The following is a 15,587-nucleotide window of genomic DNA, read 5'->3' as shown; positions in this document are numbered from 1 at the left end:
ATGTCAGCGAAGTCTATAGAGAAACTGTAGGGTTTGCAGTGGAGTGATCAAAAAGTAGACAATACTCAGACACAATTGAAGAACGGAACTCAGAAAACATAGTGCCTGTCGGTAATATGAAAAACTGAATACAAGAACCTCAAGCCGTCGTGTCTGAAGGACCGTGGCTGAGGTGAATCAGAAAGATGATTCCATGTAGAGAGACAGTAGAAAAGATAGCAGCGTAGGGAGCGTAACGCGGTCCTCCATGTAGCTCAATGATGACGAGGATGATGAAGGGCTGGAGCCGCCCTAGGAAATGGCTGAAAACCAGCATGCTCTGAGGAAGGAACCTTCAGGCTATCTCGAATAGCAACATGATGAAGAAAAGGAGCTGATCTGGGGCAGAAGGAGCTGATCTGGAGCAGAGGAGCAGAAGGGGACAGATCTGGAGTAGGATGGAACAGATCTGGAGCAGAAGGAGCTGATCTGGAGTAGAGGAGCAGAAGGGGACAGATCTGGAGCAGGATGGGACAGATCTGGAGCAGAAGGGACAGAGCTAAAGTAGAGGAGCAGATCTGAGCAGAGCAGCAGAAGTTGGGACAGATCTGGAGGAGAGGATGGAGCAGCCAGGAGGCAGGAAGGAGAGGCAGAAGAGGAGGCAGCAGAGGAGGCAGAAGAGGAGGCAGCAGAGGAGGCAGATCTGAAGAGGAGAGGTAGATGGAGCAGGCGGGCCTGCAGCAAAAGATGGAGGAGATGAGGAGCAGCTGCAGGTCCTGTCCTGTCAAAGGAAGTGTGGGGGCAGAAGCTTTTTATAGGCCAGACCTAGCTGGTCGGTAGGTCGGCCAGCTGGTCGGTAGGTCTGCCAGCTGGTCGGCCAGTTCTGGTCGGCCAGACCAGCTGGTCTTTCTGGCCACTTGGTTGGCTGAGATGGCTGGCCTTTTGGCTGGCCTGTGAGCTATTAGATTGCCCCATAAATTGGGGATTGCTTAGTTGCTGAATAAAGTCCTCATCTAAAGGATAAGCTTCAACCATTGCTCCTAATGATTTCTCCTTAATCACAGAAACGTGATTAACTTGGGGCCGTCTACTCAAAGCATCAGCTACTAAATTCTCCTTTCCTGGCTGATATTCGATATTTGGTTGCCCAAAGGATTGAATATATTCAGCCCATTTGATTTGCCTTGAAGAGACAATGGGTTGAGAAAACAAGTGCTTGATACTTTGATGGTCAGTCTTAATCTTGAAAGTAGAACCATATAAGTATTGCTTCCATAACTTTAGAGCATGAATGACTGCCAATAACTCCTTCTCATACGTGATGTATTTCAATTCAGCCCCTTGAAGTTTTCTACTCTCATAAGTAATGGGATGCCCTCCTTGCATCAACACTGCCCCAATCGAGGTACCACTTGCATCCGTACATACAACAAAGAACTCTTTGTCCATGTCCGGAAGTGTTAACACTGGTGCAGTCACTAATGTTCTCTTAAGCTCCTCAAAAGCTACTTGGTGAACCTCTCCCCACTCATACAAGGAATGCTTCTTCAACAAATCTGTTAGTGGGGAAGCAAGACGTGCAAAATTCTTAATGAATCTGCTGTGTATCCCTAGGAAGGATCTCAGCTCATGTAAGTTTTTGGATATTGGCCATTCAATTATGGGCTTGACCTTTTAAGGGTCAACCCGAATTCCCTCGGCAGACACAATGTGTCCCAAATACTCTATTTATGTCTTGAAGAACTCACTCTTCTTGATATTTAGGAACAATCGATCCTTCCTTAGGAGCTCCATCACCTTAGCAAGGTGATCCTTATGCTCTTCCTCATTCTGGCTGAACACTAAAATGTCATAAAAAAAGACTATGACAAATTTTCCCAAGTAGGGTCGCAAAACCCTTCTCATCAGCCTACTAAAAGTGGCTGGAGCATTAGTTAGGCCAAAAGGCATGACCAGTGAGAGTGCGAAAAGCAGTCTTATGTTCATCCCCAGCTTTCATACGAAGTTGATGATAACCAGATTTCAAATCCAATTTGCTAAAAACTTTAGCACCTTTAAGCATATCCAATAAATCATCCACTCTTGGAATCGGATACCGGTTCTTAATCGTAAGTTTATTCAAAGCACGGTAATCTACACACATACGATATGATTCATCCTTCTACTTAACCAATAATACAGGTGCTCCAAATGGAGAACTGCTTGGTCGAATCAGGCCTTTTTGCAACAGATCTTCAATTTGTTTTTCTACCTCCTCCATTTCTATCCTGTTCATCCTATATGGGGCTCTACATGGAGGAGAAGCTCCTGGCTCTAAGTCTATGGCATGATCATCTTCTCTCTCCATGGGCAATTCGAATGAGTCATCTCTTGAAAATCGATCCTCATAAGCTCTAAGGAACTCATTTCTCTTCCGATCTTCTTTTGAGATATGAAGATCTCGTGAATCCCGTATATACACAAGATTACAATCTACCCCTCTTTTTACCAATCTTTTCGCTTGGGTAGGAGTAATCAATGGAATTGTATACACGTCCCGATCCCCTACAATCCTTAGGTTTTCATCCTTATGTACAAAGCAACAATGATGAGTATGAGGATGAATAGCAGGGTTAAAATCATACCGCCATGGTTTACCTAGTATCATGTCAACGTCTTGTAAAGGGGCTACTAGAAAATCTCTTCGATCTCTATATTTTTGTATACGAAAAAGAATATTTCGTACTATGGATGTGTCTTCTTCATTGTGTCCCCTAAAAGCTCTTGAAAGCGACATGTTTTTTATAGGTTCTGGTTTAAGATGGAGTAATTTTGCCAATCTATCACTTACTAAGTCATAATTACATCCATCATCTAGGAGAACCACTATTCTCTGTCCATTCACGAATCCATATACCTTAAAAAGATCATGAGGCCCAAAGGTATTGGCTGAATGGACAGCATTCACTATTGGCTCAATAGTCATAGTAGATTTCGAGGGTGACAAGGTAGAAGCCTCACCCTCCTGCTTGGATACCTTGGCTTTCCCTTTTATTGAATTCGTCTTGGCAATCTTAGCCAAGAGAACGGGACACTTATTGCCATACGTGCCCTGGCTTATGTTTCTTACAACCAAAACATTTTCCTTCCTTAATCAACTTCCTCTTCTCTTCGTCAGTCATAGAAGGAAATGGCACCCATCCAGGACATGATTGGCTGTTCACATTCCTTACAAGAGCTTCACCCTTCCCTTTATTATTCGTAAACCGGTTTGGTTTCCTAAAAGTGGGTATATTATTGGTCTTAGATGATGACCCATACTCCTTATTGAAGGGTTTACGAGGATTCAATTTTCTCTCGGCTATTTCAGCTAGCTTAGTGAGGTCCTTAAGCGTGGTCGGGTTAAACATTTCAACCTCGTACCTTACTTTTGGGCTTAAAGCTGCTAAATACTTCTTTCTCCTATCTTCCTCACTCTTTTCGGGTAACTCTAGAGAGAGTTTCCAAAATTTGGCTGTAAAATCTGCATTACTCTCATTATCGAACTGCCTAAACCTCTCCCAACGAAAGGTTAGGTTCTCTTCATGCCTCGGTGGCATGAAAGTGGTTTTCAGTTGCTCCACAAATTTAGTCCATTCATGAATAGGCTCTTTTCCTGTTTGTGACAAGGACCACCACATTAGAGCATCCTTCTGCAGATGCAATGTGGCAAGAGTAAGCTTCTCTTGCTCGGTCTTGTCTTGATGGGCAAAGTATAGCTCAAAATGACGAATCCAATTGAGGATTTTGTCAGCCTCCCTTGCCCCATCATATTTGGGAAACTCATTTCTCTCTCACGGTTGGAATTTGGACCTCTTAGAAGGGTTACTCAACTCTTCATCCCCGAAGTTTAAAGTCCTCTTAGTCCCTAATCTTGTCATAATGGACTGCTCAATCATATTGCTAAGCTGGAAAACCAGCTTATCAACAGGAGTCTCCTCTCTTCCTCTTGCACTTGGATTAGAATCCATGTGTATTGGGTTTTGAGTTGAAGGCGTGAACTCATCACCTTGTTCTTGGCTGGTCTCATTTCTTCTTTCATTACGAAAGGAGAACTCCCTATCAGTAGGTTCTTGAAGGAGAGACTGCTGTAAATCTATTTGTGGGTTATCATACTCAAGATGTGTATAACTCTCACCTAATCCATCCTCTTCAAAAGGGGGTGAAGGTGTTCTTTCTCTCTCTCCTTGGGGTAATGGAGGAAAAGGAATAAGTTCATTGTTATATGTCCCTTCCCCTTCCATTCTTTCCTTTTATTAATACAAGAGAGAAAATGTCTTGCTGTAATTTCAAAAAAGAAGGTTTATTTTACAGCAAACTTCAAGTGTTGTAGAGGTGGTAGTACTTATCCAACTCCCGCTTCGTTTGTGTTGAGAAGATACTTAAAATGACCTCCTTTCCCTTCTCTTTCAAGCTTTTCTTCTTGTATTTCTGCTGTAAACTGGTACGCTCCGTTTGGGCTACTTGTTTTGAGCGGATTGGAGCTCTAGATACCGTTATAGGGGGTATTTGATGGGTGGATCACTCCCTTAAAATCTTATTCCGATCCGACTTCCCGTTTGGGTAGAACGGGGATTCCTTTTTCTCGCGGTTTAAGGGTACATTCACATTGGGGGGGGGGGGGGGGGGGCAAAAGAGAACACCCCGTTCGCCGTTGAAGGCCAGAATTTTTTTCAGAAAAATCCCTTGTCTCAGAACCTCGAGATCGGTCAGTCGTGATCCTTTTCCGCCAACCTCTCTTGCGACTTCCGTCGTTCGCAACTGTTGCCCTCTTCTCGTCCCGCTCGTGGATTGTCGCCGCTCTGATACCAAATGTGAAGATCCACACTTTTCAAAAATGCAAATGTGTGCAATGCATGCAGAATTTGAATGCCGATTGGCCCTCCAATGGGGAAGAGCGCCCTCGTGAGAGTACTTGTTTCTTTTTCGACCTACATGCAAGGTGGGAGAGAGATGACAGATGAATGCAATGTGGTAGAAAGAATGCTACGTGAGATTCACAATGAAAGGGTGATACCCTTTCATTAATGTCCCTTGAGATCACTCAAGTTCCATCTTCCCATTTACACCTACCCTTAGCCTATGACCCATGCACCTACCATTCAATGCACTCTAATGCACCCTTTCCCTTTCCTATTGCCCCTAGGACCTAGACACGTGTGTGCACATCTTTATTACTAATCATTGGCCAATGTTACATAGTTTTGGCGGTACTATTTACACCGCTTGATCGATCATAAATGCAAACATATAACCGCACCATCAAATTGGCGCCTAACAATAATAAAGTTCTAATGACTATTAATTAACTAAATAATCATTTCTCTTGTCATGACAGTATCCCGAGGTACAGAAGCCTACATGGAGAGCTATTGAGCGAGGTTTGTGGGCGGGCACATGGCCTACAACATGCTCTGGATATGGCAGCCGCAGGGTCGGCCTGTGTAGATAGGCTGATTGGACTCGGTATAGCCAGCCAGACAGGCCTGGTTATGGGCTGGCCAGTAGAATGCCCCCTGCATAAGCAAATAAGGCAGTACCCTGCCCTTTATATAGGGCTAGCAGGCTGGTCGGCTGGCCAATCAAAGTCGGCCAGCACACAGCCCCAAAAGGGCAGCCCACAGCCCCATAAATGGGGAGCTGTGGGGTCCGTTGATGGACAGACAAAGTCGGCCAGGATGACGCTGGCTGGTCGGTTTTTTGTCAGCCCCCTTGGGGCCTTATAAAAGGAGAGGCCTTGGGCCTCATTTCACATCCAACAGTTCAGCAGAAGCAGGAGCAGACAGGAGCAGCCAGGAGCCACTCCCTTGGGCCTCACACTGGGGGTGAAGGAGAGTTGAAGGTGAGCTGCAGACTGAGTTCCTAGAGGCTGGACCTTGGCTGTCTTCTAGGGCAGCAAGGTGTTGTGATCACATTCTCTGGAGCAGCCCTCTGACAGCAGACAGGAGCAGTAAGAAGGCAAGCCTTGGACCTATACACAGGAGGTGAAGGTGACCCTGAAGGAGCTGCAGACTGAGCTTGAGTGGCAGCCCACCTAGGCTGGTTTCCAGACAGCAAGGTGGAGAGGATCGTTCTGGACGGAAAGTCTACAGACGCTCGAGGTGGAGCACGCGGGCTCAAGTCTAGAGATAGCCAGCAGATTGGAGGACCTTTTGGTTAGATCAGAGGACCACACCATTGGTGGGACCCTGGATCTATCTATTTTGTATTGTGTCCATAGTTTTGGACGGAAATATATATTTTGGTGGTTTCTCTATCTGGCTGGTTCATTGTCTATTGATGAGTCTGCACACCTATTTTATGCACATTAAGTAAAGAAGTTTGTGATTCCACACCCCACACGCACACTGTGTGAGCTCTTGGGCATTACTATAAGTCTTCCGCTGTGCGTACCCTCTGTTGGGTCATTTCTAACATAGTCTTCATGGTGAGAAAAAGGTTTGCTGAAGTTCCATTGAAGTGCAAATGCAGTGCAGAAAAGCTGATGCCTTTGAGACCCCTGAACAATGTTCTGCAAATCAGACATATTGACATGGGTGGACAAACTGTGGACATTGATAGGCAAACTGTCAGAAAATTAGGATCAACTCCCCCGTTTGACATGGGCGGACAAACTGTGGACATTGATAGCCAAACTGTCAGAAAATTAGGATCAACTCCCCGTTTGTAGGCCCCCAAATGAGGAGAGCATGGTGGAGTGACACCTGTAGCATGGAAGGGGAAATATATGGAGGGATAAAAAGGCTGTCATGTGTGCAGTACACAGGCTGTCACATGGACAGCATGCAGACATCCTTCTGTTTGTACCCTCCACAACAGGCTGAACTGTCCACGTGGTACTGCCATGGAATTGCCCTTCTTTGGCTCATGGACCTGGAGGGAGAGCACACAGGCTGAGACAAGGATTAGCAAACAGCCCTCTGTCTTGGTTTGCAGTAGGGGGTTTTATAGGCCCCCAAGTGCTAGTCTGGTCAGCCAGTCTCCTGACTGGTTCAGCCAGCCAGGCTGCCAGCAGACCCTGTTGAGATTGAGTCGGCAGATTAAGGGGCTTGCTGCCCTATATAAGGCCTCCATTGGGGAGGCGCACATTCATTCCAGCAGGTCCTTTGAAGGCTGCAGTCTAGACTTCAGAAGTGCCTAGATATGCACTAGAGAAGGAAGAAGACTGGTGTTGATCCATACTACAAAAACCCATACTTCAGATACGGTACGGGTTTGGAAAAATCTGGTTTTTTTCCCATACTGCTACCTAAAAAAGTAAACGAATACATGTTTCTATTTTTTTAAACGTGAATATGAAAAGGTATCCTAGCACAAGACATGAAAAGGAAGCTCAAGGCTGAGCAGTAAGCCTATTATCTATATACATAGACTGTCTCTCAAGGGATAGCCTAGCTAGGGTGCTCAAGGCTCCAAGGGCTATCCAATTATCACCGTTTCCACACATACGTAACACTTAGCCAATGCTTTGAAAATGAAATTCTGAATTTAGCATACTGTGTGCTTCTAGTAATCTGTTGCAACGTCGAAAGCTATGCGAAAAACAATGTAAATCTGCTACAGATTTGCCTTGAAGTTTGAGTATAGCTGTTGGGAGAGAGTAGCATCGCATAGGGAGTGTTTTCCAGCAAACAGTGTGGGGAAACAATTTGTAGGAGGCTGCTGCAGGAGGTGCTGTTGTAGAAGGGTTGCTGCAGAAGGAGCTGCTGCAGACAGGGCTGTTTGCAGGAGCTGCTGCAGGAGGAGCAAAACTGGCTGTCGCTGCTGCAGCAGGAGGAGGAATTGCCAAAGAAGGGAAGGAATAGAAGGTGCTGCTGCTGCAGCAGCTGCTGTGGTAGAAGGCTGCTACTGCAGTACTGTGTGGGGAAGGAGCTGTCGAGGCAAGAGGAGTTGCTGTGGGAGCTGTTGCAGCAGGAGTGGATGCAGTAGAGAGTGTACCATAGGGTGGGGGAGTGTTTCTTTTATAGACATAGGAGGGGGCAGCTTCAAAAACGTTGGAGTATGTGCCCAATTTTTCATGGGTGGCTAGCTCCCTTGAAAGTTGGTGGGCTGCATGGGGTGGTGCCCTGGTTCATGCATGGCCCTCCTCATGTCCCTGTAGGCTGTGATGTGTCTCATGGGCTGCCATGTGTCCATACCACATGTCAAGGCTATCCACCTAAGCATGCCACATGACCATGCCATGTTATCATGTCACGTCAGCATGCCCACATCAATATGCCATTTGTCGCGCTGAAATTATGTACTAAGGTCATTTTAATCACTCTTTATTTGCTTGACTAACAATTCAGCTTGGGTGACCAATACTGCTTCTGTTTTCACCCTTAGGTTTCTGGCAGTTGCTCTATTCAAAGGGCTAGTGTAGGGTTAGTTTGAGTTTGGTCAGCCTTCTCACATAACCTATTAGGTCTATTAGTTTGCTGTCTTGTCTTATATCTCTTTGACTCTTCCATGTTCACAGGCCCACACCCAAGGCTACTGCAAACATTCTCTTTAATAGTTGCTGGGTTGGTTTGCATTTTATGCATTTGATTGGTCCCATGTTTAGGTACTTGGGTGGGGTGTGGTCTTTATGTTCTTTCACGAAGATGTGTCTCAACTTCTGGGACAGGAGGTCCATCCTCAAATGCTAGACTGTAGCCTACTCTCTCTAACAAAAACTATAGATTTAGGCATCCCATGATGTCTAAAGATATACCTAAGAAATAGGTGTGCAGCTTCAAGAGCCTTTAGTTGTTTCCAACATGGAATGAAATGAGCTTGTTTACTAAACTTATGCACTATGGTCCAAATCATGTCATGTCCTTGATTAGTCTTGGGGAAACCAATGTTGAAGTCCATGGCAATATGTTCCCATGGTCTTTTTGAAATAGGCAAAAATTTTAATAGCCCTTTGGGTTGTCCTCTATCATACTTTGCTTTTGACATGATACACATGTTGAAATGTAAGCAATAGTTTCTTTCTTCATGTCTGGCCAATAGAAGAGTCTATCTAGGGCTTTAAATGTAGGCACAATGCCTCTATGCCAAGCATAGGATGGATTAAAAAGATTTTTTTTCCCAGGAGTTTACTATATTTGGAAAGTACTGTTTTTTTTTCCAAGAGTTTACTGTATTTGGAAGTAAAAAGATTGTAGAAAAATAGACCATTTCATCTCTCTCTCTCTCTCTCTCTCTCTGTGCCTGTTGCCTCCTCCCTCCAGCTCCCTCCGCCCGTTGCCTCCACTTCCACCCCTCCCCTGTTGCTCCTTTGCTCCTGTTGCCCCGCCTGCAGCTCCGCCTGCAACCCCTCCGTCCTTCTGCTCCTACTTCCCCCCTTGCAGCTTCGCTGTCCCTCCGCGCCTATTGCCCCGCCCTCGTGCAGCTCCTCGCTTGTAGCCTTGCCCTCCTGCAGCTCCCTCCTCGCTTGCAACTCACTCCCTCCACTGCCTCCTCGCCTACAGCTCCCTCACCCGCTGCCTTCTCTCCCCGCTTTTGCTCCACCCTCCTTCCACCCTCCCTCCCTCTTGGCTCCTTGCCTAGCCCCGCCACCCTCCCTCCCTCTTGGCTTCACCCCTTCAGCCCTCCCTGCTTATACCCTCCTATAACCCGTCCCCCACCTTGACCTACAGCCTCGTTTCAACCCCCTGGGGGTTCTTGTCATCAGGGGGGTAAACGCTCCCGCTGTCTGTTGAGCTCCCACTCTTGCTCCCACAAAAAGACGAAGTCCTACATTGAACGCGGGTCTGTCCTACGAAATGGGAAAAGGTGGCAAGGATTCGGATAAAGCCACCAAGAAAGACGACAACAAAGCCAAGAAACAAACACAACTGAAACTTGAAGATGTGAACACATGCTAATACCGCAGTGGACTCGGAGTGGATAGCAAAGCAAAGGTGGGACCCACCTCGGTCTCCGCCTTAGCTTCAATTTCAGCTTCAGTCTCAGCCTCGGTCTCAGCTACATCTTGATCCTCAGCCTCAACGTCAGCCTCGGCTTCAGCTTCAGCGTCAATTCTACTTCCAATTTCAGCCACACTTACACCCATAGCCTCTACAGTTACAGCTACTGGCTCTGATATATCCCTACCCATGACATCGATTGCTCCACCCTTCCCCAGGATAGAGGGGTTGCCACTGACACCATCTCTCTCTCTCTCTCTCTCTCTCTCTCTCTCTCTCTCTCGCTACAGTTCTCTCTCCGATTATGACACCTACTTTGAAGGGGTCATACATTGTTCCGCACTACTCGGCCTTCTCCCCTCTGCCTCTAAGTCAGCCCACACTTCCATACCCTATTGGGATCGCCTCGTCCAGACCACTATCATCTCCATACCGCACCTATCTCACCTAGTCATTACCCAGCCTCCAGTCTCATCCTCACACTTCCAGGCCACAATCCTTTCAGTTTTCGTTGTAGCACGGACGAGCTGATCCATCAGAGGCTTGGGAGTACTTGTTGATGGAGGTCCAGAGCATCCGAGAGCACGAGAGGGAGCTGTCATGCTTCGCACAGGAGCAGACACGCTTCACCCAGGAGCAGGCACATCTCATATAGGAGCAGTCTTAGGCTATCCGAGACCAGGCTGACCTTCTTCAGGGGCTCAGATAGGAGATCTCACAACTCCGACAGGAGGTCACTGCTATACGTACAGTTCCAGAAAGCACCCCAGTTGTGGAGGCACAGATTGCGAGCATGCAATCTGCCATCGAGGAGACGTTCAGGTGGGTTGACGTAGCCAAACGGGAACTTGCAAGGGTAATCGTCTCGGCTATCCTCCTGGAGCAGCAGCAGAGAGCCAGCAAGGCTCTCAACATCAGAGTACGTGGGATTCCCCGCACTGAGGCTACATCGATGGCAAATGCGTAGGCCTTCGTGAGCACTACCCTAGGGGTGATTGAGCACAGGATTGAGAGAGCATGGTGGGTTGGGAGGGATCCCAACCGTGAGCAGTCCCTTATCATACGGTTCCATGATGCCCAGGCACAACTTTCGACTTTAAGTTGTAGGTCAGCCTTACAAGACTAGCCAGCAATCTCCATGGATGAGGACCTCACTCCATTACAGGTTGAGGAGAGGCGTTTTCTGTTACAGCAACGGGATCACACCCGGAAAGAGGGAAAGTGGGCAATTGTACGAGATGGATAACTCCTTATAGGTCCTCGTCGGGCATTCACCTCTCCTCTCGCATAGGGAGGCGGGGTCTATGAGACCCAGACATCCGAGACCCTATCTTGTACCATTTGGAGCTGTAATGGTACCTTATGGTTAGAACCAGAAACTTCTTGAAATCCTATACAGGTCATGACATAGTCTTTTACACAGAGACAACTACCAGTAGTCACCGGGTATACATGGGAGTTTGCCTACAGAGATGAGACGAGGGATACAGGAGGGGTTCGAGGCTCAGGAGGAGTTGCAGTCCTTCATAGATCCACACTTTTGGGAGCCATCTCAGTGAAGTAGAGAGATCCACACTACAGGTTTCTCTGGATCCGGATTCGACACATGGATAGCCGAGATCTGTTTATTGCACTTTGCTACTTTCCCCCCGAGACCTCCCGCTTTGCCAGAGATATTCAAGGGGAGGATGAGACATCACCATTTGGTGCTCTTTATCAATCCATTGTTGACTTCTCTAGTCGCGGGGAAGTCCTCCTACAGAGATGAGACAAGGGATACAGGAGGGGTTCGAGGCTCAGGAGGAGTTGCAGTCCTTCATAGATCCACACTTTTGGGAGCCATCTCAGTGAAGTAGAGAGATCCACACTGCAGGTTTCTCTGGATCCAGATTCGACACATGGATAGCCAGGATCTGTTTATTGCACTTTGCTACTTTCCCCCCGAGACCTCCCGCTTTGCCAGAGATATTCAAGGGGAGGATGAGACATCACCATTTGGTGCTCTTTATCAATCCATTGTTGACTTCTCTAGTCGCGGGGAAGTCCTCCTAGTCGGGGACTTCAACGCGAGGACAAGCGCTCGTAAGGCACCACTCCTCGACTTCAGAGATGATTCCACTCTATTGTCAGACATTGATCTTGAGGACGCATGTATGCTACGAGTTTCGGCTGACAGACGAGGACCGCTCACATCTTATGGGCAGGCCCTATTAGACCTCGTCAAAATGCATGATCTCATTATCTTTAATGGTCTTGATAGATGGCTCGCTTCAGGTGGCTTCACTTGCTTTCCACATGGGGGTGGCTCTAGTGTTGTGGACTACATCATGGGATCACCTGCCTTCACATCCCGCATCACTGACTTTATCGTAGCACCTCTCCCTCCAGGGGCTGATCATACATATCTTTTCTTTAGCATTTCTACCCCTCGCTGCATAGCACTCTCTACCCCGTTTTCTTACTCCACCTACCATCATATATGCTTTGATCGTGATCACTCACCTACTCATTCTGGGCGTCTGTACATACTTCTCGCATACATTGACTTTATACCCCTATTAGAGGATCATGTTGCTCGAGTCACTCGCTCACTTCACGAGGCTGCTCTTCACGTCTTCCCCCACACCGCCCGCCCACCATCACCTGGGACCGTACCTTGTAATAGTTGGTATGATGATGAGTGTAAGGCTTTACGTCGTCAGCTCGGATTTGAAACAAAAAACAAGCTTTTGAGCAAACCAGAGATGCTACGAGAGTACCATCATCTGGTACGCATGAAGAAACTTGACTTCGTGCGTCGGAACGAGGAGCTACCGAACATTTTGTTCAGTAACAACTCTAAGGACTTATGGCAGAGATTTCTAGAGGGGCAGTCCCTCCCACCACTCACTAACACTCAGATGTGGTATGATTATGCATGCATGCTCTATGATATCCCAAATCAGCCTATCACATATGCCACGCCCCACATCCTGCACCCTCTTCACTAGGGGGGGGTAAAGGATGCGGTAATGAAACTTCATAATGGCCAAGCGAAGGATCATGAGGGACTATGTACTGAGTTCATTGCATATGGGATTAACCTCCTAGCCCCGATCTTAGCCAAGCTATTTAATGAAGCTGCTTGCTTGTGGTTTGCACGCATCTGGACCATCAACAATATCTCACCTATCCACAAGGCAGGGGATCCCATGAACCTAGAGAACTACATGAGCATTATGATTGGACGTCATGTCCAAGATTTATGCATCAGTTTTTGATTCTGCGGTCAGCAGATTTGTCATACGTCACCTACAAGATTTGGGTTATGACCAGGAGATCATTTGGGCTGTCATGGCACTTTAGGAGCTAGTTTCAGGCAGAGTTCGGACACGATCTGGATGCACAGACGAGATCATGAGTACTATCGGGGTCAAACAAGGGTGTCCACTATCACCTACCTTGTTTGGCCTCTACATCGACGAGCTTGAGACAGTGATGCAGGGACAGGGTGGGGTAGGTTGCTCTCCCGCAGGCACATTGATCCCGATATTGCTTTATGCAGATGACATGGATCTCTTGTCTTCCTTAGCAGAGGGGCTCTAGAGGCACCTTGACGCACTACAGTCCTTTTGTGAGTCTCATGATTTGAAGGTCAACTTGGGTAAAACCAAGGTTATGATCTTCAATACATCTGGAGTCATTATGTGCGATGAGCATTTTACATTTGATGGGTCCCCTGTTGAGGTAGTTTCATCATACACCTATCTTGGGGTCGTCTTTTTTGGACCCATCTTCACTACGAGACTCGTGATGCATGCACGCCTGAGCAGAGGATATGCTTCATTGGCTAGACTAGAGAGGTAGTGCTTCTGCTCTCACTTTCAGGATCCATGGACCAAAGGGTTGCTTTTTGACTCCTTGGTCCATCCAGCAAGGATGTATGGCAGTTCATATTGGGGGCTAGACTTGTCGGATACAGAGTAGGCCAGGGTCGAGCGGCTACAGGTTCTCATATTATCACGCATGATTCGTGGTAAGCCATCCGTCCCTCACCAGATCATATGGACAGAGTTTCGGTCACCCTAATTACAACTAGATGCTGCATTTTAGGTCATTACATATCTGTACCGAGTCAAGAAGTATGGGGATTACACATCCGGGTGTAGCAGGATACCATGGCTAGCACTGTTCTCTTCTATGGCATTTGCAACAGGGGGAGACCAGAGGTGTTGGTATGCACGCATAGAGAGATGGTTTGTAGGACTAGGGCTCCACATGGACAAACTACCTCCTTTCCAGTACAGCATGGATGATCCTTTCTCTCCCCTCCTATCACACGAGGTCAACCATGTTATATATGAGGATCTACTACAACTACACACATTTCGGACTTGGTTGGGATCGAGTGATCTTCCAGTGAAGTTGGGCTTCTACAGAGATCACTTCTTACATATTAGAGTGGAGGGTTTCATTGATCCACTAGGATACATGCAGATTCATCTACCCCACTCGCTGAGGATCTCTCTTGGGCAGTTTCGGATCTGTTTTCACAGACTTTGTATCGAGAGTGGCAGAGTAGAGCGGGTTACTCAGGGAGAGACGCATATGCACACTGTGTGACAATCAGGAGGTTGAGATAGAGGAGCATTTCATATTCATATGTCCTGTTTACTATGAGATCCGAGGGCGAACTTTCTTTCTTCTCTTTCTCTCTCTCTCTCTCTCTCAGTTGCTTCAAAAAGTATTGTAGGCTTCGATGATCGGTCTTAACAAGAAAGTCTATTCCTAACAAATAATGTTTCCAAATCTTTAAGACATGTATTACTGCCAAGAGATCCTTCTCATAGATGTCATAATGAAGTTCAATATCTTTGAGCCTTCTATTTTTGTAGGCTATTGCATGAGCATCTTGGGTTAGGGTAGCTCCAATGTAATCACGACTAGCGTCGGCTACTACCAAACACGATTTTGTAATTTAGGAATGATGAGATCATGGCTTGTGATAAAGGCATTTTTCAGCTTTTGAAAAGCTTCCTTCTCTTTCATAGTCCATCTAAAGTTAACCTTCTTCTTAGTGAGATCATGTAGGGCTACAGTTATCTCTGCAAAATGCTAAATGAATCTCCTATAATATGAGCATAAACCAAGAAATAATTTTACCCCATGAGTAGTCTGGAGATCGATCCATTCCACAACTGCTTGTATCTTGGATGGATCCATTTGGATACCATCTTTGGGGATAATATGGCCTAGGTATTTGGATTTCTACTAGGAAGAATTCACTCTTCTTTTCATTAATCAGAAGGGCATTATCTTATAAGACTTTGAACACAGATTTCAAGTGCTCTCTATATTCCTTCTCATTCCTAGTGAAAATAAGAATGCCAATAGTTTCTAAATAGTTGTTTCATAAGCCTATTGAAAGTGGCTGGGGCATTAGTAAGTCCAAATGGCATTATTAGATACTCGTAAAGTTTGAAAGTTGTTAGAAACATGATTTTATGAATATCTGCAGGTGTTACTTGAACCTGATGATAGCCACTCTTCAGGCTATGCGGGTGAAAAGTATAAACAAAAAATGTAATCTATCCTAGGAATAGGAAAGGTTTTCTGTCGTTTGTTTATTCAAGGTTCTATAGTCTACACACATCTTAAAAGATCCATGTTTCTTAAGGACTAGCAAGATAGGAGAGCAAAAGGGGGAACTACTAGGTTGGACTAGGCCTT

The sequence above is a fragment of the Dipteris shenzhenensis genome, chromosome 11 (assembly GCF_047967505.1).
Source record: "Dipteris shenzhenensis isolate YYH24624 ecotype China chromosome 11, Dip_SZ_1.0, whole genome shotgun sequence".
In the NCBI taxonomy this organism is placed as follows: Eukaryota; Viridiplantae; Streptophyta; class Polypodiopsida; order Gleicheniales; family Dipteridaceae; genus Dipteris; species Dipteris shenzhenensis.
This window is presented reverse-complemented; position numbering follows the sequence as displayed.